The sequence below is a fragment of the Canis lupus genome, chromosome 29 (assembly GCF_011100685.1).
Source record: "Canis lupus familiaris isolate Mischka breed German Shepherd chromosome 29, alternate assembly UU_Cfam_GSD_1.0, whole genome shotgun sequence".
NCBI lineage: Eukaryota > Metazoa > Chordata > Mammalia > Carnivora > Canidae > Canis > Canis lupus.
This window is the reverse complement of record NC_049250.1, coordinates 19,810,592-19,837,196: the sequence shown is the minus strand read 5'-3', so window position 1 is coordinate 19,837,196 and position 26,605 is coordinate 19,810,592. Positions and strand designations below refer to the sequence as shown.

Genomic DNA, 26,605 nt, shown 5'->3' with positions numbered 1-26,605 from the left:
AGCCCCAAACCCAGTTGGCAGGATATGTTAAAATAATCAGCGTAATAAATTCATTAAGATCATGAGCTTTATTAAAATCAAATGATTTCCAGTCTCTCTCCTCCCCAGTTGTATGATCACATGTAAGTAGATCTGTAAAAAGAAGATAATAATAAAATAATAATACCCACTACCTAAAGTTGTGATGTGTTTGATATATATAACAGATTTAATCTAGTACTTGGTACATAGAAAGACTTACTAAGTAGTAGTAATTTCTCTTATTATTGCTTCTGACATCTGTACTTGGAATCATCATCTAAATAGATCTAGGTTTTCTTCCTGAGGACTCGGTACTGATAAGGAAACAAGTAGATTTTGGATATTTTCTTTGTTCAGTTTTAAGCTTCAATTAAAGTTCTTACAGTGTTGATTCTTTTTATTTTAATATAGAAGTAAGTATACAAAAGCTATCAAACTATGCAGACAGACAAAAAAAATACACAAAAATATGTGTTGGTGTGACTACATCTGGATCACTCCCTCAGACTCTACTGCACCTGCTGGACCTTGTTGGCTTCTGTTTGTCCCTGTTACTTGAGTGACATTTTCAAGAATCTTGCTTTAAGCAGAGCTAAACAGGGCAGAGTCTTGCCAGTTTTTATTTCATCCATATTTACTTCAACACAGCAAACAATCTGGCTGGCCGGAGCTTACTCTTGAAGATCTGAAACTATTACATGTTTCCATACATGTAGTAATAAATCAGACTTTATTTCGTTGATGATATAATCTATGATTGGCATTATGTCCTTGGTATTGCAATTTTTAATAAAGATACTTTTATACTGATCTATATATAATGCACTTTCATATTTTCATGTGGATTCATGGCTCTCATTATTAATGAAATCCTTAAAATGAGCGAGCAGGGGTGGAATGCTTGCTCTCATTTCTTCTTAGGATCCTCCCCTTTTCTTAAGTATATGGAGGGGGATTTTTTTGTTTAACAGCTTTCAAATGAAGAAGATTTAATGTACCCTAATGCTTTAGGACTATATCAATTTATGATATGAGCTATAATTTTAAGACTTAAACTAGCTTTATACTCTAAGAGAAAGTAGACATCCTTTCTTTTTTGATCATCATCTAGTGTTATGAAAAGGAATTCTGACACTGCACTGTGTGTGTTGATTTCATTCAAGAACAAGCATCATTTAGTAAATGTTTTATTGAGTAAATACTACATGCAAGATACATTGTTCTTCATTAGGTTGGAATTCAGTAATCAAAAAATACATGATTGTTTTCCTTGGAGCTTTCACTCTTGGTGGGAGCTTTCACCTTACAGATAACCAGCTGAGGAACTACAGGGGACAGTGGGAATAAGTATGATGACAAATGCTGATACAGCTTCCAGGAGGATAATAAAGCTGAACTGGCTCTTACTGTAAGATTAAGATTTTAGTTTATTATTATTTTTGTAAAGATTTATTTATTTTTCAGTTGGGGTAGGGCAGATGGAGAGGGAGGGAGAGAATCTCAAGCAGATTCCATGCTGAGTGCAGCACCCACCACAGAGCTTGATCTCACAAACATGAGATCACAACCTGACCCAAAATCAAGAGTTGGACACAACCAACTGAGCCACCCAGCTGTCCCTTTATTATTTTTAATTTTTAGTTGTAGTATAGTCAACATACAATATTTTTTTTTCCAACATACAATATTATATTAGCTTCAGGTATACACCATCATGATTTGATGTTATATACATTATAAAATGACTCACCATGAGAAGTGTAGTTATCTTTTACCATAAAAAGTTATTATAATATTATTGACTATATTCTCTATACTTATACTTTTTCATTCCTATGACTTATTTTATAACTGGAAGTTTGTACCTCTTAATCCTCTTCACCTATTTCTCCCATTCCCCTCTCTCCTTTCTCCCCTCTGGCCACCAGTTTGTTCTCTGTATTCACGAGTGTTTCTGGTTTTTGTTTGTTTATTCGTTTCATTTTTTAGATTCCATATGTATGTGAAATGATGTAGTATTTGCATTTCTCTAATTTGTTTCACTTAGGATAGTATTTTCTAGGTCTGTCTATATTGTTTCAAGTGTAAAATTCCATACTCTTTTATGACTGAGTGATATTTTATTGTGTATGGTGTAAACGCATACACACCCCACATCCCCTTTATCCATTAATCTATCAATGGGACAGTTGGGTCACTTTCATATTTTGGCTATTGTAAATGGTGTTGCAATAAACATAGAGGTACATATAGCTTTTTGAATCAGTGTTTTTATTATCTGGAGGTAAATACCCAGCAACGGAATTACTGGATTATATAGTATTTCTATTTTTAATTTTTTGAGGAACCTCCATGCTGTTTTTCACAATGATTGTACCAATTTACATAACCACCAACAGTGCAAGAGGATTCTCTTTTCTCCACATTCTCACCAGCACTTGTTATTTCTTGTCTTTTTATACTAGGCATTCTGACTGGTATGAGGTGATAGCTCATTGTGGTTTTGATTTGCATTTACCTGATGGTTACTGATGTTGAGCATCTTTTCATGTGCCTCTTGGCCATCCGTATGTCTTCTTTAGGAAAACATTTATTCAGGTCCTCTGCCCACTTGCTAATTATAACGATTTTTTGCTTTTAGTGTTAACTTGTAGGAGTTCTTTACATATTTTGGCTGTCAGCCTCTTGTCATGACATATCATTTACAAGTATCTTCTCCCACTGTGAACATTCTCGCTGTTCTGATTTTGTAATAATCAGGGCAGGCTAAACATTCACTATATTGAGACTATGCACGTGTCCCCAGACCTAGTTCTTTCCCTAGGTCTGGTTTTATCAATGCTGGTGATAAACCAAGTCTGATTTTTTTTTCCATGTCTGATTTATATGATGCATCTTGTGTGAGAAATGTCTATGCCTAGATATCTGATCATCCTTGAGAAATGACAGCAAAGCTAACATAAAACCTTTGAAGATAACTGTTGCTAATTTGTTGATTTGCCAGTTGCCATTAAATGAATTGTAAAACTAAAAACAGTCCAAAAACCAAATATCTTCTCCCATTCAGTAGGTTGCCTTTTCATTTTGTTGATGAGTTCCTTCCCTGTGCAAAAGTTTTTTTAGTTTGATGTACTCCCAATTGTTTATTTTTTGCTTTTGTTGCATTTGCCTGAAGAGACAGATCCAAAAAAATATTAATAAGACCACTGTCCATGAGTTTACTGGCTATGTTTTCTTTTAGTATCTTTATGGCTTCCAGTCTTAAATTTAGGTCTTTAATCCATTTCAAGTTTATTTTTTGTGTATGGTGTAAGCAAGTAGTCCAGTTTGATTCTTTTGTTTGTAGCTGTCCAATTTTTCCAACACCGTTTATTGAAGAGACTTTTGCCCATTAAACATTCTTGCCTCCTTTATCATAGATTAATTGGCCATACAAGCATGAACACTCTATTCTGTTCCATTGATCTGTTTGTCTATTTTTGTGCCACAATCATACTGTTTTGATTACTATAGCTCAGCAGTATAGTTTGAAATCTGTGGTAGCAATACCTCCAGCTTTCTCCTCTAAAGATTGCTTTAACTATTGGAGGTTTTTTGTGTTCCATACCAATATTAGGATTATTTGCTCTTATTCTCTGAAAAATACTGTTGGTCTTTTGATAGAGATTGCATTGAATCTGTAGATTACTGTGGCTAGTATGGACATTTTAATATTAATTCTTTTAGTCCATGAGGATTTTTCCAGTCATTTGTGTTATCTTCAGTTTCTTTTGTCAATATCTTACAGTTTTCACAATATATAAGTCTCCACCTCCTCAGTTAAATTTATTTTAGGTATTTTTGTGGGTTTTTTTTTAAAAGTAATTGTAAATGGGATGTGTCTCAACTTATCTCTCTGCTAGTTCATTATTATTGTATAGAAATGGAACAGAATTTTGTATCCTGCAACTTAACTGAATTCATTTCTTAGTTCTAATAGTTTTTATTGTGGTCTAGGGTTTCCTTTTTCCTTTTTTCTGTAATAAAGATTTTATTTATTTGTTTATTTATTTAAGAGAAAGATCCTTCCTTCCTTCCTTCCTTCCTTCCTTCCTTCCTTCCTTCCTCCCTTCCTCCCTTCCTCCCTTCTTCCCTCCTTCCCTCCCTCCCTCCCTCCATTTTTTATTTTTTATTTTTTTTTTAGATTTTATTTATTTGAGAGAGAGAAAACGAGTACAAAGGCAGGTAGGGGAGGAGCAGAGAAGAAGGAGAAACAGACTCCCTGCTAAGCAAGTAGCTCAACATAGGGCTCCATCCTAGGATCCCTGAGATCACGACCTGAGCCAAAGACAGCCACCCAGGCACCCGTGGCGTTTGCTACATATAGAATCATGTCATCTGCAAATAATGACAGTTTTACTTCTTCCTTACCAATTTGGATGTCTTTTTTTCTTATCTGCTTGCTGTGACTAGTATTAAATAAAAGTGATGAGAGTGGACATTTTTGTTTTGTTCCGGGTGTTAGAGGAAAAGTTCTCAGCTTTTCACCATTGAATATGTCACTAGCTGTGGATTTGTCATGATATGTATGGCCTTTATTATGTGGAAATATGTTCCCTCTATACCCACTTTATTGAGATTTATCACTGAGTGGATGTCCAATTTTGTCAAATGCTTTTTTTTTTGCATTTATTGACATACTAATATGATTTCTACTCATTATATTAATGTGCTGTATCACATTGACTAATTGATTGGCAGATATTGAACCATCCTTGCATCCCTGAAATAAATCCCACTTGATTATGGTAAATGATCCTTTTAGTGTATTATTGAATTTGGTTTGCTGCTATTTTGTTGAGGATTTTTGCACCAATTTTAACAGTGTTTGTCTGGTTTTAGTGTCAAGACAATGCCTGCCTCATAGAATGACTTTGGAATAATTCCTTCCTCCTCAGTTTTTTTGGAATAGCTTGAGATGAATAACTATTAACTCTTCTTTAAATGTTTAGAAAAATTCACCTGTGCAGTCATCTGACCCTAGACTCTTGTTTATTACTTTGATAATGGATTCAATTTCATTAGTAGTAATTGGTCTGTTCAGATTTTCTATTTCTTACTGATTCAGCTTTTGAAGATTTTATGTTTCTAGGAATGAATGGATCCATGTCTTCTAGGCAGTCTAGTTTATTGGCATATAAATTTTGATAGTAATATTTTACAATCTTTTGTATTTCTGTGCTGTCAGTTGTGACTTTTCCTCTTCTTTTTCTGATTTTATTTGAACCCTCCCCTCCCCCCTTTTTGGTAAGTGTACCTAAAGATTTATCGGTTTTTATCTTTTCAAAGAAGCGCCTCTTAGTTTCATTTATCTTTTCTATTATTCCTTTAGTCTCTATTTAATTCATTTCCTTTTTAAAAGAAATTTATTTATGTATATATTTATTCATGAGAGACACAGAGAGAGAGAGGCAGAGACACAGGCAGAGGGAGAACCAGGCTCCATGCAGGGAGCCTGATATGGGACTTGATCCCGGGCCTCCAGGATCACGCCCTGGGCCAAAGGCGGGGGCTAAACCGCTAAGCCACTGGGGCTGCCCTATTTAATTCATTTCCATTTTGATCTTTATTATTTCCTTTGTTCTTTTTCTAGTTCCTTTAGGTGTAAGGTTGGAGGATTTATTTAAGATTTTTTTCTCATTTGGGATCCCTGGGTGGCACAGCGGTTTGGTGCCTGCCTTTGGCCCAGGGCGTGATCCTGGAGACCCGGGATCAAATCCCACGTCGGGCTCCCGGTGCATGGAGCCTGCTTCTCCCTCTGCCTGTGTCTCTGCCTCTCTCTCTCTCTCTCTGTGACTATCATAAATAAATTAAAAAAAAAAAAAAGATTTTTTCTCATTTCTTGAGGTTGGCCTGTGTAACTATAAAACTCACATAGAAATGCTCTTGCTGCATCCTGAAGTTTTTGACCATTTTGTTTTCATTTTCATTTATCTCAGGTTAATTTTTTATTTCCTCTTTGATTTCTTTGTTGACCCAGTTTTAGTTTGGAAGCATGTTGTTTAGTCTCCACATTTGCTTTCTTTTTTTTCTTTTTTCCCACTCCAGTTTTCTTCTTATAATCTTTTTCTAGTTTTTCATCACTATTAGAAAAGATGAAAAAGAAAAGAAAAGAAAAGAAAAAAGAAAAGAAAAGATGCTTGATGTGACTATAGTCTCCTTAAATTTTTTGACATTTGTTTGTGACCTAACCTGATTTGTCCTGGAGAATGTTCTATGTGTACTTGAAAACAATGTATATTCTGCTGTTCGGGAATGTAAGTTCTGTGTGTATACCTATTAAGTCCAGCTGATCTGAAGTGTCATCCAGAGCCATTGTTACCCTGTTTATTTTTGCCTGTATGGTCTATCCATTGTTGTAAGTGGGATGTTAAAGCCCTCTACTATGATTGTATTCCTGTCAATTTCTCTCTTTATGCCTGTTAATATTTGTTTTATATTTTTAGATGTTCCTGTGTTGGGTGCACAGATATTTGCGATTGTTATAACCTCTTGTTGAATTTATCATGCTCTTCTTTGTCTCTTGTTGCAGTCCTTGTTCTTTTTGTTTTTTTTTTTTTTTTTTTAAAGATTTTATTTATTCATGATAGTCACAGAGAAGAGAGAGAGAGAGAGGCAGAGACACAGGCCGAGGGAGAAGCAGGCTCCATGCAGGGAGCCCGACGTGGGACTCGATCCCTGAGTCTCCAGTATCATGCCCTGGGCCAAAGGCAGGCGCCAAACCGCTGCACCACCCAGGGATCCCCTGCAGTCCTTGTTTTAAAGTCACTTTTGTCTGATATAAGTATTGCTGCCCCGATATGTATATATATATATATTTTTTTTTTTTTTGCTTCCGGTTGTGGGGAATATCTTTTCATCCTTTCACTTTCACTCTACATGTGTCCTTAGGTCTGAAGTGAGTCTCTTGTAGGCAGCATAGAGATGGATTTTGTTTTTAAATTCACTTAGTCACTCTGTGTCTTTTGATTGGAACATTTAGTCCATTTACATTTAAAGTGATTATTGATAGATATGTACTTACTGCCATTATATTGTTTCTTAGTTGTCTTTCTAGTTGTCTCTATTCCTTTCTTCAGGGAAAACAAGATTGTAATAGGTGAGAGATTTAGGGTTGGGGCAGAGAGGCCTTCCAAACAGGAAGCAAGGAACCTGAACAAAGGCACAAGAGCCCTCAAAGGCATATACTGTATGTGGAGTCAGACTGTTTAGCTACAGAATAGGCTATTTTGAAGCATTTGGTTGAATTTGAGGCTTAAAAGGACAGGTGAGATCCAGATGGGACAGTAAGTAAAGTACCATAAGCAATATTGAAATTTGGAGAAGGTGACATAAATTGAGACTCTTAGCAATCCTTAACAGAATTGCCTTGAAGTTGTCTACCATGGTCTCTAGATTCCAGTGATACTGGAAATGGGAAGCTTTTCTTTTTTTTTAATACTGCTGACTTCAGGGATCCCTGGATGGCGCAGCGATTTGGCGCCTGCCTTTGGCCCAGGGCGCGATCCTGGAGACCCGGGATTGAATCCCACGTCGGGCTCCCGGGGCATGGAGCCTGCTCCTCCCTCTGCCTGTGTCTCTGCCTCTCTCTCTCTCTCTCTCTCTCTCTCTGTCTCTGTGTGACTATCATAAATAAATAAAAATTAAAAAAAAAATACTGCTGACTTCAGGGGAAGGAAGGCATGTAACTAATAAAACAACAAGAAAAAGTAAGTTAAAACATGCTAGAGAATTACAAAATACCTTATTTATCTTTAACAAGAAATATTTTGTACATAACCTTTTATTCATTTTTATAACTTGTTGAAGGGCATAGAAAGAGTAAGATGGAAGGGAAGAAGAGAAAGAACAAGATGGAAAGGTAGTAAGCAAGACCCACAAAGACCAATAGAGAGCCTGACAAAGACAAGGAAGGGACTCAGAAGCATACATTTTCATGTTTAAACAAAGATAAATTTTTTCAAGATTTTATTTATTTGAGAGAGAGAGAGCACAACCAGTGGGAGACAGAAGCAGGCTCCCCACTGAGCAGGGAGCCTGACTTTGGATTCCATCCCAAGACCCTGGGGTCATGACCCGAGCCGAAGGCAGACCCTTAACTGACTGAGGCAGACCCTTAACTGACTATGCAGGTGCCCCATGCATAGTCTTATTTGACAACTCTGAGCACTTAGTTAAGAGCCCTTGGCCTTAGCTCCCTAGCTGTCAGCCCTCACCTTCTGTTTAAATTCCACCCCATCCTTGGTGAAGAGTGCCCACACTTGTGTCCTGGCTGCTCAGCCTTCCCCTGTCCTTGTCTGCAGGACACAAATCAGTATGCTCCCAGCCCTACCTCTTCTCCTGGGGCTTAGAAATTGTCATATTTGTCACTGTGCCCACGGGAGGAATACGGGGCCATTCCCACACCAGAATCAGCAAAAAGTTTTCTCTAAAACCCCAATGAGAGAGAGCTAAGTTGATCCTTCTGCCTCAATTTCAGTGACTGCCAATAGGCTTGGTGACAGAGTCCAAGAGAAGAACCTTCACCACTGCATACAAGTCCCTCTCTGATCCATTTCCCGTGCTTTCATCCTCTCCCTTGCTCTAGCCTACGAACTCCTTAAACTCTTATCCCCTCCTCCACAACCAGCACTGACACAGGCCTACACACATGCACAATTTCTTGCCTTGGAGTCTTCTGCCGGGAATGCTTCTCTCCTCTTCCCTGTTAGCTGGTTGACTATCCCCCACCATTAGTAATCCACTAGGGTGGAATATTACAACTATTACAGGTTTCACAGTAAAAGGGAATCTAGGCTGGGTGATGATAGAACGTCCAATGGCAAGGTGCCTTCACGAGTACCCCACATCTGGCCAGTTTAGCCCACTACTGTGTTCCATATCCTCAGTGTATATACCCTAAGGTTACTACCCTAGACCACTTCCTGTTTCTAACACATATTTATGGGGTTTTATTTTGCATCATTATTCATACTCTTACCTCCCTATCTGGAATGCCTCCTTATTCTATTTCTGTCTTTTCCCACTAGAGTCTTACTGGTCATTCTTCAGGGCTCATCTTAAATAATGCTTCTTAATCCCCAATCAATATAGACTTACCTCCTTTGAATCTCCATATCATTTCTTTCTTCTGATTATTTTTTTTGTGGGTTTTCCTTTCTCTTACCCAATTGAATGATAAATTCCTTGATGTCAGAGATCATATCCACTCATCATTCACACCTGTGGCATTTCTGAGCACCATGTTTGTTTTTAGTGTGTAAAACAAATGTCTCAGATTTTTCTGATGCCTAGCTTTTATCAAGCCCTGTACAATGACTTTATATTGGGGGAAACAGCATCCCAAATTTAAGAACTTGAAATTTTTATGCTAATAATTGAGTATGTTCTGTCTCTTGTACAAAGGTAATTATAACCTTTTTTGGGGACAGATAGTATTCATAATATTTGGTTTGTCTCCTGAAAGTGTGTTTGTTTCCTTAAGTGCATTTGGTAAACTTTTAACTTTCTTAGGCACTAATAAGGTTAGTTCTTGAGACCATCTTAAAATAAGGATGACAAGTTGGTCCAAGGATTATGGGTTATTGTTAAGCTGTTTAAAATAAGGATAAGCAGCCTGGGTGGCTCAGTGGTTCAGCGCCGCCTTCAGCCCAGGGCCTGATCCTGGAGACCCAGGATCGAGTCCTACGTCAGGCTCCCTGCATGGAGCCTGCTTCTCCCTCTGCCTGTGTCTCTGCCTCTCTCTCTCTCTCTCTCTGGGTCTTTCATGAATAAATAAATAAAACCTTAATAAAATAAGGATGACAAATCTACACAACTTGTCAACTAGAATATATTTTGAAAAGCCAAGGGCGTGGCATTTTATAATTTTTTTAAATTTTTATTATGATCTTCAGTTAATTTGGGAGATTTTTCCTTGATTTAAGATAGACATATTGTGTTAGACTAGAATATGTAGCAAATAGAAAGCACACTCACATTTTATATTTAGTGCTATGCAGATACTGGATATAATGGCTTCGAAAGAACTTATATCTAAGATTTTCAGATATGTTAAAGTTCCATGAGCTACTGTTACCTCTAATTCATTCTTCTTAGTTTGAAGAATAATACAATTTTTGAGAAATGAATTAAATATTTGGGATGTGGTAGAAAGAAGAGAACAAGAGTTTCCAAATGCATTATAATTAGCTTATTATATAAGTGTGTCTGTGTATATATATAACTTATTCACTACTAAAGATTAGAAATGGAGGGGATCCCTGGGTGGCTCGGCGGTTTGGCACCTGTCTTTGGCCCAGGGCGCGGTCCTGGAGTCCCGGGATCGAGTTCCGCGTCGGGCTCCCTGCATGGAGCCTGCTTCTCCCTCCTCCTGTGTCTCTGCCTCTCTCTCTCTCTGTGTCTATCATAAATAAATAAATAAATCTTTAAAAAAATAAGATTAGAAATGGCTTATTACAATCAGATTTATGTATTGTAATTAACATTGGAATAAATAAAAGATATAGAGCAAAAACACCACTATTTGTTCTGTTAATTGTTGTCGTTCTCTGGTTGGTTTAGGCTTAACATATATTTTTCTTAGTTTTGTGTTATTTTTTGCCTTCCCTTTCCACTTCCCTTTCCCATTCCCTTCAGAACAAGCCTATTTTCCCAACCTGTTGTACTAGTAGAACAAGGAGGAAGGAAATGTGACAGTTTCTGTTTACTTTAGGTTAAGCTAATTTTCAGGAAATTAAGAAATGGATTATACCATAATAATTATTGGACATGCAGCTGTTGTAATTGGTCTTTCTAAGGAGACTTTTTTCTGGGTTGGTGGTTTTTTTGTTGTGTGTGTGTGTGTTTTGGTGGCAAAAAAAAAAAAAACATGTAACATAAATTTGCCCTCTTAGCAGTTTTTAAGTGTACATTACTGTATTTTAACTATATGCACACTGTTGTACGAGACCTCTAGAACCTTTTTGTCTTGCATGGTAGAAACTATACGCATTGAATAACTTGCCATTTCTCCTGACCCCCAACACCTAGCAACCACCTTCCATTTTTTGTTTCTGTGGCTTTGACTACTTTAGATGCCTACCATAAGTGGAATCATGAAGTATTTCGTCTTTGCAATTGACTTATTTAACTTAGCATAATAGTCCTCAGGGTTCATCCTTGTTGTTGTGTATGTCAGGATTTTTTTTTAAGGCTAAATAATATTCCACTGTATGTATATATGAAATTTTCTTTATCCATTCATCCATCAATGGATATTCAAGTTGTTTTTACATCTTGTTATTGGGAACAACACTTCAGTGAATGTGTGTATGCAGATATCTTTTTGAGACTTTGTTTCCAATACTTTTGGATAAATCTTCAGAAGTGAGATTGCTGTCATATGGTAGTTCTGTTTTTAATTTTTTGAGGATCCTTATACTCCATATATTTTCCATAGCATTTGCACATTTTGTAATCCCACCAATAATGCACAATTCCAGTTTTCCCATATCCTCACCAACACTTGTTATTTTCTGGTTTTTTGATAGCAGCCATCCTAACAGGTGTGAGTGCCTTCTTTTTTACGGGTGTGAGGGGGTGAAATCTCATTGTGGTTTTGATTTACATTTTCCTAATGATTAATGATGTTGAGTATCTTTTCCAAAGAAATGTTTTGAAAAGAGTAAGTAGCTAGTACTGTATTACAGCATTGAATGCTCTCTGTGGTCAAATATCTTAGTTTCATATATTGCTGAAAAATGAGGGCACCAAACATGACCTTAAGCTAAAAAGGATGAGGAGGAGGTTCTTAGGTGCAGGAAGACTCCTTGAGGCAAATCTGAAGTCAGTTGGAAAGTGAGAGAAAATTGCAATGACATTAAGATTGCTCCTCTGAGATACTCTGCCTCATGTCAGCCATTTCTCATGTTCCCCTAAAGGGTGTTTCTCTCCCTGAAGCCATTTACTACATAAGACTTCTTTATATAGGTTAAAAGAAGGAAGGAGTACGACCTTCATAGATCATACTGTTTATATATAATGTGGGGGTGGACAGAGGCACTCGTGTATGTCACTCCCGATTCCCTTTCTAGTCTTGTTCAGTCTGTGATACTTTATTTCATTTCTGCTTAGAAAATGTTTACTTTGGGGATCCCTGGGTGGCTCAGCGGTTTAGTGCCTACCTTTGGCCCAGGGCGTGATCCTGGAGTCCTGGGATCGAGTCCCATGTCGGGCTCCCTACGTGGAGCCTGCTTCTCCCTCTGCCTGTGTCTCTTCCCCTCTCTCTCTCTCTCTCTCTCTCTCTCTCTCTCATGAATAAATAAATTAAATCTTAAAAAAAATATATTTACTTTTTGCTCATTAGTGGGTCATTTATCTGTGGTCATAAGTGCAGCAGTCTATTTTTTTTACATCTTCTCTCCTCTTTTCTGTTACCCTCAATGTTTTTAAGGTAATAGTCTTAGGAAAACAATGATCATGTTCTTTATCTTCATCATTTATGGGTAAGAAATGGAGACCTCTACAGTTTATGCTTTGCTATCAGCACAAAGTCCAATAAAAATTGGCCTTCTGCAATTTGGGACCTTATAATTGTTAGTACAGTTACTGCTGTAGACTTGATTTTATCAGCATACAAGTTCTTAAATTCTGTTTTGTTTTCTAAGAATGCAATAGTGAAAGATAATTCACAGAATATAAGAATTGCAGATCTGCTTATAATGCTAATTCAAGACACTTCGGTGTTTCAGTTAGCTAAGCAATTGATTCCATCTCAGCTCAGGTTTTTTTTTTTTTCTTCCAGATTTTATTTATTTATTTGAGAGAGAGAGACAGAAATAGTGACCGAGAGCATGAGCTAGGAAGAGAGGGAGAAGCAGGCTCTCCCCTGAGCATGGAGCCCAATGTGGGGCATGATCCTGGGACCCTGGGATCATTACCTGAGCTGAAGGCAGACACTTAACTGACTGAGCCACCTAGGCACCGCTTCAGCTCAGGTCTTGATCTCAGGGTTGTGAGTTCAAGCCATGCACTGGGTTCCACACTGCGTGAAACCTACTTTAGAAAAAGAAAAAAAAGGGATCCCTGGGTGGCTCAGCAGTTTGGCGCCTGCTTTAGGCCCAGAGTGTGATCCTGGAGTCCCGGGATCAATTTCCGCGTCGGGCTCCCGGTGTGGAGCCTGCTTCTCCTTCTGCCTGTGTATCTGCCTCTCTCCCTCTCTCTCTCTCTCTCTATCATCCATAAATAAATAAATAAATCCTAAAAAAAAAAAAAGGACTGGATACCAATTAACTTTAACCTGAGAATTGATTTTAATTTGATCTTTTATTTTTAAGCTTATAGTTGAGTGACAATAAGTATACCTTTGTGTTGTTGTGCAACTGTCACCAATATCCATCTCCAGAATTTTGTCATCATCCCAAACAGAAATTCTCTATTAGATAAGTACTCACCCCTCCTCCCACCAGCCCCTGGTGACCATTATTCTACTTTCTGTCTCTGAATTAGACTATTCTAGGTACCTCATATACATGAAATCATATAGTCTTTATTTTTTTGTGATTGGCTTATTTTACTTAGCATAATGTTCTCAAGGTTCATCTGTGTTCCTATAGATGTATATATATACACGTCATCATTTCCTTCCTTTTAAAGGCTGAATAGTATTCCATTACATATATAAACAATATTTAGTTTATCCATTTATCCATTAATGGACATCTGGGTTATTTCTACCTTTTCACTGTTGTAAATCATGCTTTATGAACATTGGTGTACAAATATCTGTTCAGATCCCTGCTTTCATTTTTTTGGGAATATATACCCAGATGTGGTTTGGCTGGGTCATGTAGTAATTCTATGTTTAATTTTTTGAGGAACCATTATACTGTTTCGAAAGTGGCTGTAACTTGGCTTTTTAAAATCAGGTTTTAAAATATTTTGCTAAACAGATTGAAAATTTACCAAGGGTTAAAATACCCCATTCTCTTAACTAGAAACCTTAAAGTATTATTTTATCTCCTAAGTGGTCTCTACATACTCTCTTTTCTGTTTACCAGGGGACAGTTGAACTGGGCAAAGGCCAGTGTTGGTTGTCCTCATTTACCGCCATGGTAATTAGATAGAGCAATGAGATGAAAATTACACTCCCAGCTCTCAATTGTGAAACTTGGTTAAGAGTGGGTCATGGTGAGTCAAAAATAACACATCATTTTGTGAGTCAGAAAATACCTGATGAGTGCTGCCTCTTTTACGGAGTCCTAGAATACAGCAATGCTTAGGTGACATGGCTGCCGCCATCATGGAACTTGGAGTCTAGGAATAGGAAAGATGGGTCATGGATAAGTGTGTAGTGGTGCAAAATGTATGTCTAGTGTAAGGCCGGTGTATATATTATACCAATAGTGTAAGGCCGGGAAGTATATATTCTCGCCTGGGGTTTGTGGAAGGTCCTTGCTCACTGACATTTCAGCTAGAGATGAAAAATAAGCCAGGGCTCATAACATTGTGTTCTTATAATGCTTAATATATGTCCTAATAGTGGTAGGTGCATGCAGTTTATAAACAAATGCATATTTTGTATACATGGTACACACCTATCAAAAGTACTGATAGAATGAGTTATCAAAGAAGTTTCTTCTAGAGAATGCTTGTCTGGTTGACTTTCAGTGGATGCGATTAGCCTTACAGCTAACAGAGGAGTGAACAGAGAGACATCAGCATGTGGCCTGGGACCCAGAAAGATCTGAGCTTCTAAAACCTTTTGATGATGGATTCCTTCTCCACACTACACTGTTCCATCCTTCTTTGTCCCTTATTTCCAGGTTTCTTATAAATGAAGTAAGTTATACGCTCCCATTTTCTGTGTGCTCACTAAAATCTGGCCTGTTTGCTTGCCACTGCTCATCAAACAGTGCTCCCTTGAGATGCCTGGGTGGCTCAGTAGTTGAGCATCTGCCTTTGGCCCAGGGCATGATCCCAGGGTCTGGGATCGAGTCCCACATCAGGCTCCCCATGAGAAGCCTGCTTCTCCCTCTGCCTAGGTCTCTGCACCTCTCTTTGTGTTTCTCACGAATAAGTAAATAAAATCTTAAAAAAAAAAAAAAAAGTGCTCCCTGGAATATCGACAGTGACTTCCTGTTCACCACATCAGCAGGCCTCTTCCTCCTCCCTCACCTGCTTAGCTTCTCTAGTAACCATCCTTTCTCCAAACACTTCTACTTGTGCTCCGTGCTGTAGCCGTACATGGTCGCTGCCTTCTGTTTCATTTCTAATCCTGGACTGCCTTTTATCCCCAACTAAAATCCCTTCCTTGATCAGTTTTAGCTCTTTCCAACTTTTCTTGCTACCGACATTAATTTCCTAAAACTGTGTGGATATGTAACGGCTGTTCTCTGAACTTTGTGAGTCTCCCCTGTAGAGATGAAAGTAAAATGTCCTCACCTGGCATTTAAGGTGCCATCTGTCTAAACATTCATCTTTGCAGAGCCTAAAGCCTTAGTTACTCATTAACCTGTAGCCGCATAGCTTGTGGGCTACAGTTAAGTAAAATAGATACCTCATTTTGGCTTGTCATGTAATAGTTTAAGCTTTAAAAACAAAACAAAAACTCCCTACTACCATTCGAACTCTTTGATAGAAGAACCATAGCTTATTCGTTTTTATATCCTTTCCCTAATGCCTTGCACATAGGAGATACTTAATAAGTGTTTATGTAAATAATGGACAAAAATTAGGGTTTACAGGAATGTGAAAGCAACAAGAAATTTAATGTTTTCTTTAGCTATTTCAAGAAGGTATGACTAGAATGATGGTGGGGGGTGATAAATGATAGAAGGCATTTAAAGACCATCATTAACTACTATGTGAGTTTGAAATAGCATGTAAAATAAATTTCAATGGTGTAGTCTGGAAATGAGCAGCGTCCATATCATAATTATTTTGAAACATGATTTCTCATTAATTCATACTTCTATTCCTGGTACATTTACCAGATGCCCTCTATGTGCCACATACTGTGCATCAGAGATACAAGGAAAAGCAAAACACTGTCCCTGCCATCCAGGGGCTCATTAACAAAGAACTCATTAAAGTCTTTTTAGAATAGCTTATCCTTAGCATATGTACATCCTTCTCCCTAATTTGAGAACGCACCCTAGAGGGAGGCCTGTGGTTGTTCAGCTTGGCCTGTGCCTACATTTATTAATAAGTGATTAAGCTGGTATTTGGATCTAAGAAAAAGAAGAGATACAGTATGTGAGGAAGTACTATGATAGATAGATGAATACAGATATGTAAGCATAGCTAGATGGAGACAGAAGGCAGACTGTGATAACAGAAGAGATAGGAAATACAACTCTTTGACCTCCAAAAATATATTGAAGTTTACCATGTGGGTAACGCTTAGATAAAATCTGATGTCAAGAACTGGGATTCCTTATATCCAAGGCTACTGGTTTTTTTCTTTAGCAATATTTTTCAAATGTCATATAAGTATACCTGTACATACTTTTTCCAGCTACCTTCTTATCCATTCTGGAAGCCTGCTGTGTTCTGTACTCTGTCCACCGGTTACCGTGGATGGCCCGACTCTCAGGGAGTCTTGATGTGTTGTCTGTTTCATAGATACGGAAACCGACTTGGAGAAACTGTAGTCAGATTGAGGCCGTAACTCTAGTAAATGACAAAGGAGAATTCCAACTATAGTCTGTTGGTGATTCCAAAGCCTGTGATCTTTCTACTGTGTTCCATTACCTGCCTCTGAGAATGGTGGTCATGTCTTCGACTTTGCTTTTGTTTGAGAGAAAATGTTGATCTAGAGAGAAATTCCAAAAGTAACATACTCAAAACCAAAAGAAAGATTTACAGTAGTTACTGCTGTGTTATTAGGGGTAGTTCTAACACATCTTATCATAGAAGAGATTTTGATGATTTGGGGTTAGATGGTATTTCATTAAATATCTTAAATCTTATGGGGACTGCAGTTAATGGCTATGAAGCATTGTAGCTCAAGGAACCATTAGAGCAAATAGCTCCTAGAGGTTATAACTGCCTCTAACCCGGTTCCTATGTGTTCATGCCTATGCATTTTAAACTAGGCTTCTTTGATTACTGATGAATATCTCCCCATACTGTCTTTTTTTTTGTTTTTTTTTTTTTCTAGTAATCTCAGTATCAAAGAATGAAAAGGAAAAGATGCTAAGGTGTTGTTCATTGGTGAAAAGAATTTCACATAGACATGAAAGCTGTTGCTCTGTATTCAGAGCATTCACATTTCTCCAAGAGCCAGATGCTGACATGAAAAATAAGGGAAATAGGTTAGGAATTTACGTTGTATACTTTCAGAGGCAGAATTACCACTAAACTAGTGAAGGTTGGGATGCAAGCATTCTTACTTGTACTGGCCCCAGTGAGTGCTGGGAGTTGTAGCATGTAGTGAGATGGGGAAGCCATCTTTTCACATTTTCTATAAATAAGATGGAGAATTAACACTTAATTTGTGTTCTTGAAGAGACTCACCTCACATTGTCATAAGCTTCGGGCCCTACAAAACAGAGTCATCCCTGTAGACTAGCAAAGTGTAGAGTATATACCAGGTCAAAAGCAAAAGGGTCAGCTTCTACAGTGCTCACATATGGAGTGCTTACAGCCATCGTCATTTCATCCGTGCAGCACCACTGCGTAGGGTGAGTTTAGGTACAAGCTCCATTTTCCAGACAAGGAATTTAAGGTTTAAGTCACTTGTCTAGAGTCACACAGATAGAAGGTGGTGGAACTGGAACTCAAATCCAGATCTCTGCTTTGCTCCAAAGCCAGAGAGTCTCCCCGTGAAGTGGAAGGATAAACAAACACATCACCCAGGTGTTCTCTTGCTTTTGTCTGCCATTTGGAAGAAGTTGTTATAAGTGAATTGGGTGAGCATGTTATTGGCTGAATTTAAGCTCTACTGAGACACTGGTTTAGTTACTGAGAAGAATTTTTTTTTGCAGATCCCTATTTTAGAGGATGATGTACACTTTTAAGGCAGCTCAGCTTTTCCTGTCAGGAAAAAAGATGATAAAAGATCCCAAGAAAATAGAAGGTTGCTATCCAGGCCAAAAAAGACTCCTTGATATTTAGCCAGAAAATTGGATACCAAACTTGTTTTAGAACATTCATTTTGTACCCTGATGTGAACAGATGAGGAATTGTTCTGTCAGAGTGAATGTCTCATCATTTTATCTGTCCATCTTTTTGTGCAGTATAACCTCTAGATAAACAACAGTCTGGCCTGGTTAAGGTATTCTCTCCCATTTCAGAAAATATATGGGGAGCAAAACAGAGACTTTACCCACTCTACTTTAATCATTGTGACCACCTCAACATTCATTACATTATGGACCAGAAGTAAAGGAAAGGAACAGAATCTGAGGTCCCTGTTTCACACAAGACTACTTAGCTATATACGAGACAATGTAGCGGGTGTTTTAACATGGGTGCTGAAAAGGAAGTGTGTAAAATGCAGACTTCGTCTGTAAAATGGATTTATTAGATGTCAAATATTTAAACTCAAAATTTTAGATATCCATAGCTGTCCATAGCAAAAGGCTACTTTGCCTTATGTTTCTCATTTCAGTCATTTTGAACAGAAGAAAGCACCAGTTCAATGTGGTCACATACCAAAAATAGATTGATTTTACCCAGGAGAGAAAAAGTGTTCATTGGAATGGACTTGGATTCTGCGTGTTAGAACCTTGGTCACCTGTAATAGATTTAGAGTCCTTTGGGCCCAGCAACTTTATAAATAAGACATTTTGTCTTGTAGAAGAAAAGAAATGTAAAATAAATAATGCCAGTACTTGGCTTTAGTGCTGCTTCCCATATGTTCATTACTGAGACGCCTTTTCACTCTCATGAAGGACAGACAGTGAACGTTAGAATTCCTGGGCCATTTGGAGACTATGTCTTCATTTCTTTAGGCCTTTAAGTGCTTGAAGAATTCATTTTTTTCCTGCTTCCATGCTTTCTTTTTAAATTTTTATTATTTTATTTGTTTCATCATGTTAAGTGTACTCTTTAATCCCCACTACCTATTTCATCCATTCTCTACCCACCTCCCACCTCCCCTCTAGTAGCATCAGGTTGTTCTCTATAGTTAAGAGTCTGTTTCTTGGTTTGCCTCTCTTTTTTAACCCCCCTTTGCTCATTTGCTTTGTTTCTGAAATTCTGCATATGAGTAAAATCATATGGTATTTGTCTCATTGACTGATAGACTTCACTTAGCATTTATACTCTCTAGTTCCATCCATGTTATTGCGAATGGCAAGATTTCATTCTTTTTCATGGCTAATATTGCTGTATATATAATATTTATTATACTTATTTATATATATTTATTATATATAATATATATTATATATATATGCCACATCTTCCTTATGCATTCACAATCGATGGACACTTGGGCTGTTTCCATCATTTGGCCATTTTGAATAATGCTGCTATAAACATAGAGGTGCATGTGTCCCTCTGAATTATTATTTTTTTTGTTTGGGTAAATACCTAGCAGTATGATTGCTAGGTCATAGGGTAGTTCTATTTTTAACTTTTTGAGAAACCTGCGTACTATTTTCCACAGTGGCTACACTAGTTTGTATTCCCACCAACAGTGTAAGAAGATTCCCCTTTCATCCTCACCAACACATGTTGTTCTTGTGTTACTGGTGTTAGTCATTCTGACAGGTATGAAGTGGCATCTCATTGTAGTTTTGATCTGCATTTCCCTGATGATGAGTGATGTTGAGCATCTTTTCATGTGTCTGTTGGCCATCTGTATGTCTTTGGAGAAATGTCTATTCATGTCTTCTGCCCTTTTTTAAATTGGATTATTTGTTTTGGGGTATTGTGTTAAATCAGGATTTTTTGTTTTTGTTTTTAATGATTGTATTTATTCATGAGAGACACAGAGAGACATAGGCAGAGGGAGAAGCAGCCTCCCTGTGGGGAGCCTGATGCAGGACTCAATCCCAGGACCCCGGGATCACAACCTGAGCCAAAGGCAGATGTTCAACTACTGAGCCACCCATGCACCCTGAGTTACATAAGTTCTTTATGTATTTTGGATCCAACCCTTTATCAGATATATCCTTTGCACATATTTTCTCCCATTGAGTAGATCACCTTATAGTTTTGTTGATTGTTTCCTTTGCTGTGCAGAAGTTTTTATTTTGATAGAGTCTCAGTAGTTTATTTTTACTTTTATTTCCCTGGTCTCAAGAGGAATACCTAGAAAAATGTTGCTATAGCTGATGTCAGAGAGATTACTGCCTAGGCTCTCTTCTAGGATTTTTATGGTATCGAGTCTCACACTTAGGTGTTTAATCTATTGAGTTTATTTTTGTGTATGGTGTAAGGGAGTGGTCCGGTTTCATTCTTTTGCATGTGGCTGTCCAGCACCAATGGTGTCCCAACACCATTTGTCGAAGAGACCTACTGCCGTGCTTTCTCTCTCTCTCTCTTTTTTTTTAAAGATTTTATTTATTTATTCATGAGAGACATGGGGCGGGGGGGCAGAGACACAGGCAGAGGGAGAAGCAGGCTCCACACAGGAAGCCCAATGCAGGACTCGATCCCAGGTCTCCAGGATCAAGCCCTGGGCTGAAGGCAGCACTAAACCACTGAGCCACCCAGGCTGTCCTGTGCTTTCTTAAGAAACACAGAGTCTTGGGGTGCCTGGGTGGCTCAGTCAGTTAAGCGTCTGACTCTTTATTTCAGCTCATGTCATGATCTCAGGGTCGTGAGATTAAGCCCTGAATGAGGCTCCTAGCTGAGCATAGAGCCTGCTTAAGATTCTCTCTCCCCCTCTCCCAGTCCTCCCCATACCCACCCCATTCCCGGCTCTTTCACTCTCTCTCAAAAGAAAAAAAAAAAAAAGGAAAGAAAAGAAACACTGAATCTTCAACTTTAAAAACCATTTTTTCCCCTAAGATTTATATATAAGTTAATTGTTTGGAATGGAGGATATTTTCCATCAAAACAATGCAATTTCGGTGATTAGATTCCTGGACCAGTTCCATAAAGCCTATTGTAACCAATAATGCCTCTAATTACAATAGTTCTTTATATATGAGGTATGTACAGCTGTGTCTCCAATATAGAGATGGCATGGAGATAAATAAGATACAAATTCTTTTAGAAGCAATACTAAATTTATTGTAATGTTTTCTTTCTGTTCTATATCATTTCAAACATAGATGCTGAGGGGCTCTGTGGACATTATTGATATTTAAAAGAGCCCTTTTACTTGAAAAGGTGGGAACCACTGACCTGATGTTTATTACAGGTAACAGCTACTATAGAAGCTGATCAATCAGCACATTCTTCTATTTCCTGGGAAGATCTGTTGTGGATTTTCTGAGATGCCCAGAGCATGGTTTCTTTTTCCTTCTATTCTGCCCTCGTAGGCTGTTCTGGATTTTTCCCTTTCCAGGCCTCCAGTTACTAGGGAACACCGGACACCAGTCAAGACCCTTGCAACAGGGCAGAGTCCCAGCAGGACAAGTCCAGGAGTTTTTTTGTTTTGTTTTGTTTTTGTTTTTTTTAGGTCCAGGAGTTATGGAGTTTGGGCACAGGCCCTTGAGGGCGTGGAAGCCAGGAGTTACTGTGAGCTCAGGCTGGTAGAGTAAGAGACTTGGGGCCCAAGTTGTCTGTGGTCTTCATGGTTCACCTGCTTCCCTTCCCTCTGTGTTCTTTTACTGTTCTCTTTATTCCTACTGGGAGTCATCTTCTCCCCTGGTTGACTGCAACACAACACTCAAGTTTTTATGTGCACCTCTTATTTCAGAAGCAAACGTTTAATTCTGGAATTGTTTAGCTAGTGAAACAAATAAAGAAAAAATAACAAAGGAAAAGTTACAGACTTGCAGGAAGTCTTTAAAACACTTAATAAATCATGTTCTTTGAAATGTAAATGAAGCTCTGTTTCAATCTTTGCATCCCAGTCTCATCTTCAATCTTTAGAAACTCTTAAACTGGGTATCCCTGCCTTCGGACCAGGGCATGATCCTGGAGTCCCGGGATCGAGTCCCATGTCAGGCTCCCTGCATAGAGCCTGCTTCTCCCTCTGCCTGTGTCTCTGCCTCTCTCTCTCTCTCTCTGTGGGTCTCTCGTGAATAAATAAATGAAATCTTAAAAAAAAATAAAAGAAGCCCTAAATTTATCTTTTTTGATCCCACAAGAGGTGCCCCCTTACCTCTATATGTGTATCCCCCTTGTATTTGTCTTTTTCCTTCTTCCTCTCCTGTTAGTTCTATTGAGTCAAAGACCACATATATAAATAGTGAGTCTTAGATTATATGGAGAACAAAAGAATGGCTCCCCTATGTTTTTAAGGAAATATTCAAGGTGGGGCTGCTGAGAAATAGGGGTGAGGCTACCTGTGCAGTTGTAGAGGTAGATAGGGATCTACTGTGTCTCTCTTGATTGGTTTTGTTTCAGTATTCAGGTGAATGAATACACATTACCTACCTGAACAGGTGGACATTTAACTTTTTGGTCCCTACTTACTGGCTTCAAAGCAATAGCAGTTTTATCTTTGACATCCATCTCAATATAGGAGTTACTCAGAATTTAAGAATATACTTACTGCCTATCCTTTGTCTATAGAACACAATGAGCTATCTTCATATTTAAAACACACAAAGAATTAACAGGACAATTTTTAATTTTGTCCAGATTGACTCTTGGGAGAGGAGAAGATGGTCCTCATGAACCTGCAAGATTATAGATCCAGTGTCAGGGGTTGTAAAGACCTGCAATATTAAATATTCTTGTGCAAAGTCTTAGCTGCTGTGGTTCTCAATTTTTCTGTTAGATCCATGCCTTAGCTCCCTTACCAAGGAATCTTACCAAGGTAAACCTTGTCTCTCAGAAACATCTCACCCCTCCCCAGTTTGTCTCTTTCATAAAAGAGTCACTTGGAATATTCATCTCCTCAACTTTCTTTGATTTTCCTTGCAGTTTGATTGCAATAATTCCCCTGTATTGCTTTTCTTCTGTATAGTAATATGAGGAGCCCCTTAGGTTCTCTTCACGCACTATGTGAAATCCTCCTCCTTTGGAATTGAGGTTTTAAAATCAAGCTCTTGGTTTCTGTATTAAGTGAAAGAAAAGATCTAGACATGTGTGTTTTAGCTCTACTCCTCACTCAGTGATTCATACTTTTCTTTGAAAGGACACATACACAGCCCATGTCGCAGGCACCTTTGTAGTGAAGTGATTACAGGTTTCACCAATGGGGGCAGCCCGGGTGGCTCAGCGGTTTAGTGCCACCTTCAGTCCAGGGCGTGATTCTGGAGATCTGGGATCGAGTCCCATGTCGGGCTCCCTGCATGGAGCCTGCTTCTCCCTCTGCTTGTGTCTCTGCCTCTCTCTGGGTCTCTCATGATAAATAAATAAAACCTTAAAAAAAAAAGTTCACCAATGGGTTTAACTTTGAAAAATTAGCAAATGATTTTATGCCCGTAGAGTTTGCTCTCAGCCTGAATTTTTGAGACCTCTAAGTCTAATTTCCTTGGCAATTGAGTTTATCCTGAGAGGATAATACAAAAGATCATTAACCTTCACATTTTTATTTTCCAAAATTCTTTTGAGCTACTACACTTCAGAGAACTAATTAGGCCCTGTTAGCATCCTGAGGTGTATGCATTGTTCCTGGTGTGTTGATGGAAGTTTATTTTGAGTTAAGTAATCAGCTCTTGCCATGTTCAGTCTCTGATGAAAGCATTCCCAGTGAAATCTCAGATAATTAAGAGTCTCTCTTCATTCAGCATCTGGATCAATGCTGTTTCCTGAACTTAGCTGAGTCTTACAGCCAAATAAATAAAAAACCTCCTAATGCTTAGAAATTTATAAATTTCGTTTTTCCTTTTTTTTTTTTTAAGATTTTATTTATTCATTCATGAGAGACCCAGAGAGAGAGAGAGAGAGAGAGAGAGAGAGAGAGGCAGGCAGAGACACAGGCAGAGGGAGAAGCAGGCTCCATGCAGGGAGCCCGACGTGGGACTCGATCCTGGGTTTCCAGTATCACGCCCCGGGCTGAAGGCGGCGCTAAACTGCTGAGCTACCCAGGCAGCCCTCATTTTTCTTTTATTGCACAAGTCCACAACACTGTACAAAGAAAATGCAGTAATAACTCTATTTCAGGATTTAGCTTAATCATTGCAGTGTGCCTTTACACAGGAGGGCAAGGTTTGTTTTTTTTTTTTTTTTTTAACTTTGCATCCTCACCATGTAATACCATGTTTATGTTCCTTTAAAAACATAAAATACTACCAGTGCACCTGAGGGGCCCAATCCATTGCGCATCTGACTCTTGATTTCAGCTCAAGTCATGATCTCAGGGTTGTGAGAGTGAGCCCCGAGTTGGGCTCCAAGCTCAGTGGGGAGTCTCCTTGAGATTTATATTCATTCTTTCTCTCTCTCTCAAATAAATCCTTTTTAAAAAAATAAAATACTAATCTCTTTGAAAACAAAATTACGAATAAAAATTAGAAAGTAAAATCAGGGATCCCTGGGTGGCGCAGCGGTTTGGCGCCTGCCTTTGGCCCAGGGCGCGATCCTGGAGACCCGGGATCGAATCCCACATCGGGCTCCCGGTGCATGGAGCCTGCTTCTCCCTCTGCCTGTGTCTCTGCCCGCCCCCCCCCCCTCTCTGTGACTATCATAAATAAATAAAAATTTTAAAAAAAAAAAGTAAAATCATTTGTTCCCTCTGTATGCTTGGAATGGATTCTATACAACCTACCCAGACCACTTGAGGGATTCTTCCCATTGCTTTCTCCAGAGTATCATGAGTTCAACTCACTTTTATTGAGTCTGTCTACGTGCATCAGCAGTTGCAGTGGAGGATGGGGATGCAAAGATGAAAAGTACAATTTCTGGCTGAAGGACTCAACAGTATGAAGGGGTCCAGATCATATCAGATGATTGCAGAACACCTGGGTGGTTCAGCAGTTGAGCATCTGCCTTCAGCTCAGGGTGTGATCCCACAGTCCTGGAATCAAGTCCTGCATCAGACTCCCCTCGGGGAGCCTAATTCTCCCTCTGCCTGTGTCTCTCATGAATAAATAAATAAAATCTTTAAAAAAAAGATGTGATGATTTTCATATGATGTAGTAAGTGATATTATGGCAGTGTTATGGAGGAACAGAGGGGGGAAAAAAAGAATCCTCTGAAATTCCAGGAAGATTGCTGAAGGAAATGATAACAGGTACCAAAAATGCCCACGTGCTATCCAATAAAGACAGTGACACCAAAGGACCCAATGATGCCAGCTCAGCCTGGGCCTGCTCTTTTGGAGACACCCTATTTAAAGTAGACTTTCTGCTTGGGCTTGTCCAGAAGAACAAGAAACAAGTGTATGCCATCGAGAAGACAAATGCTATTGGGGTGGGGCAGGGGGAGGGCAGCATTATTTTAATATTTAATAAATTTACATTTGGTAAAATATACTCAGGTCTTATCCCCATGAGAGTTAGAATTTATGTTTTTGGTTTTACCATTTTATAACCAAACAAATTTTATTATTGTTAATACTGACTTTGATTTTTAAAAATTAAATTTATTGGAAGAAAAACCATAGAAATGATACTAAATTTAATTCATTAATAGCAATGTCTCAAGATAACGTCAGTAAAATATACTCTTATAAGTTTCTGATTCGATTTCTATTTTACCACAATGGGATGTAATTGTCTTTTAGTAGAAATGTGTCTAGTTGTATTTTTTTCATTTTGACTTTGCCTTATGAGGTGTGTCCATTCCACTTTTTAAACATGAACGATTTCACATTTTCCTTTGTTATACAGTTATTTATGTTAAATTATTTAAAGTCGTTTTTATTTGTAATTTGTGGACAAGTTTATTGGATTCTTGTCTTTGTGAGACTGCTCGTAATTATAGATGCAGAATATTATTACTTAACGCCTTTCTTCTGTGGAGCTCAGAGTACTTCACATGCATTATCTTATTAAGCTTCATAACATCCCTGTGAGGCAGGGGCATTTTGCAAGTGATTATAGATTGCTTTGCTGAATCAGCACAGCCTTACAGCATTATGATAAGCTTGGAAAAGATTGAGGTCATGTACTAACTTGCTCTCAGGAAACTCTGTATGCAGCCAAATATTTTCCTTGGCAACACTGAGCTAACAACTGCCACCATTCTACTCTCTGGGAAGCCCAATGTCCTTTGATACAATGAAAAGTAAACAGTACGTTTTGAAGAAGCAGATCTAAGACCATATACTGGAGAAGCAGCTGAAGTACTTATGGCAGGAGTACAGCATCATCTTCTAGTCCAGGCTCTAGATCTACAGAGCAACGACCACCTCTGCTTTTATTATGGCTCTCAAAATTGACCTGCCCAGTTGTCATGTCTGTTGTGTCTCCACCCACTTCATCTGCTTACCTATAATCCATCACCTGGCAGGCAGGATTTCCAAAAACAGGTTTCTGGAATTCAGCCTTTCCATCTGTGTTGGAGCTAAACCTATTCCAAAATGCCATTGGGTAGAACTTTTCTGAAC

At 38.4% G+C, this 26,605-nt stretch overlaps 1 protein-coding gene, 1 long non-coding RNA gene and 1 other non-coding gene across 12 annotated transcripts in view; 2 read left to right on the top strand and 1 right to left on the bottom strand.

Annotated features, from left to right (window-relative positions):
- NCOA2 (nuclear receptor coactivator 2) overlaps window positions 1–26,605 on the top strand; it is a 295,825-nt gene that overhangs the window by 192,203 nt on the left and 77,017 nt on the right. The window lies entirely within an intron of this gene.
- LOC102151560 lies at window positions 64–26,605 on the bottom strand. 2 transcript variants are annotated; one of them, XR_005381084.1, is made up of 4 exons: window positions 26,488–26,605; window positions 16,550–16,713; window positions 14,272–14,355; window positions 64–132 (listed from the first exon to the last, which is right to left on the bottom strand). It is a non-coding gene; the product is annotated as an uncharacterized LOC102151560 (long non-coding RNA). The 2 variants fall into 2 exon arrangements; XR_005381083.1 differs by lacking the exon at window positions 64–132 and adding an exon at window positions 10,418–10,462.
- On the top strand, window positions 2,743–2,874 carry LOC119866811. The gene has a single exon (XR_005381319.1). It is a non-coding gene; the product is annotated as a small nucleolar RNA SNORA72 (small nucleolar RNA).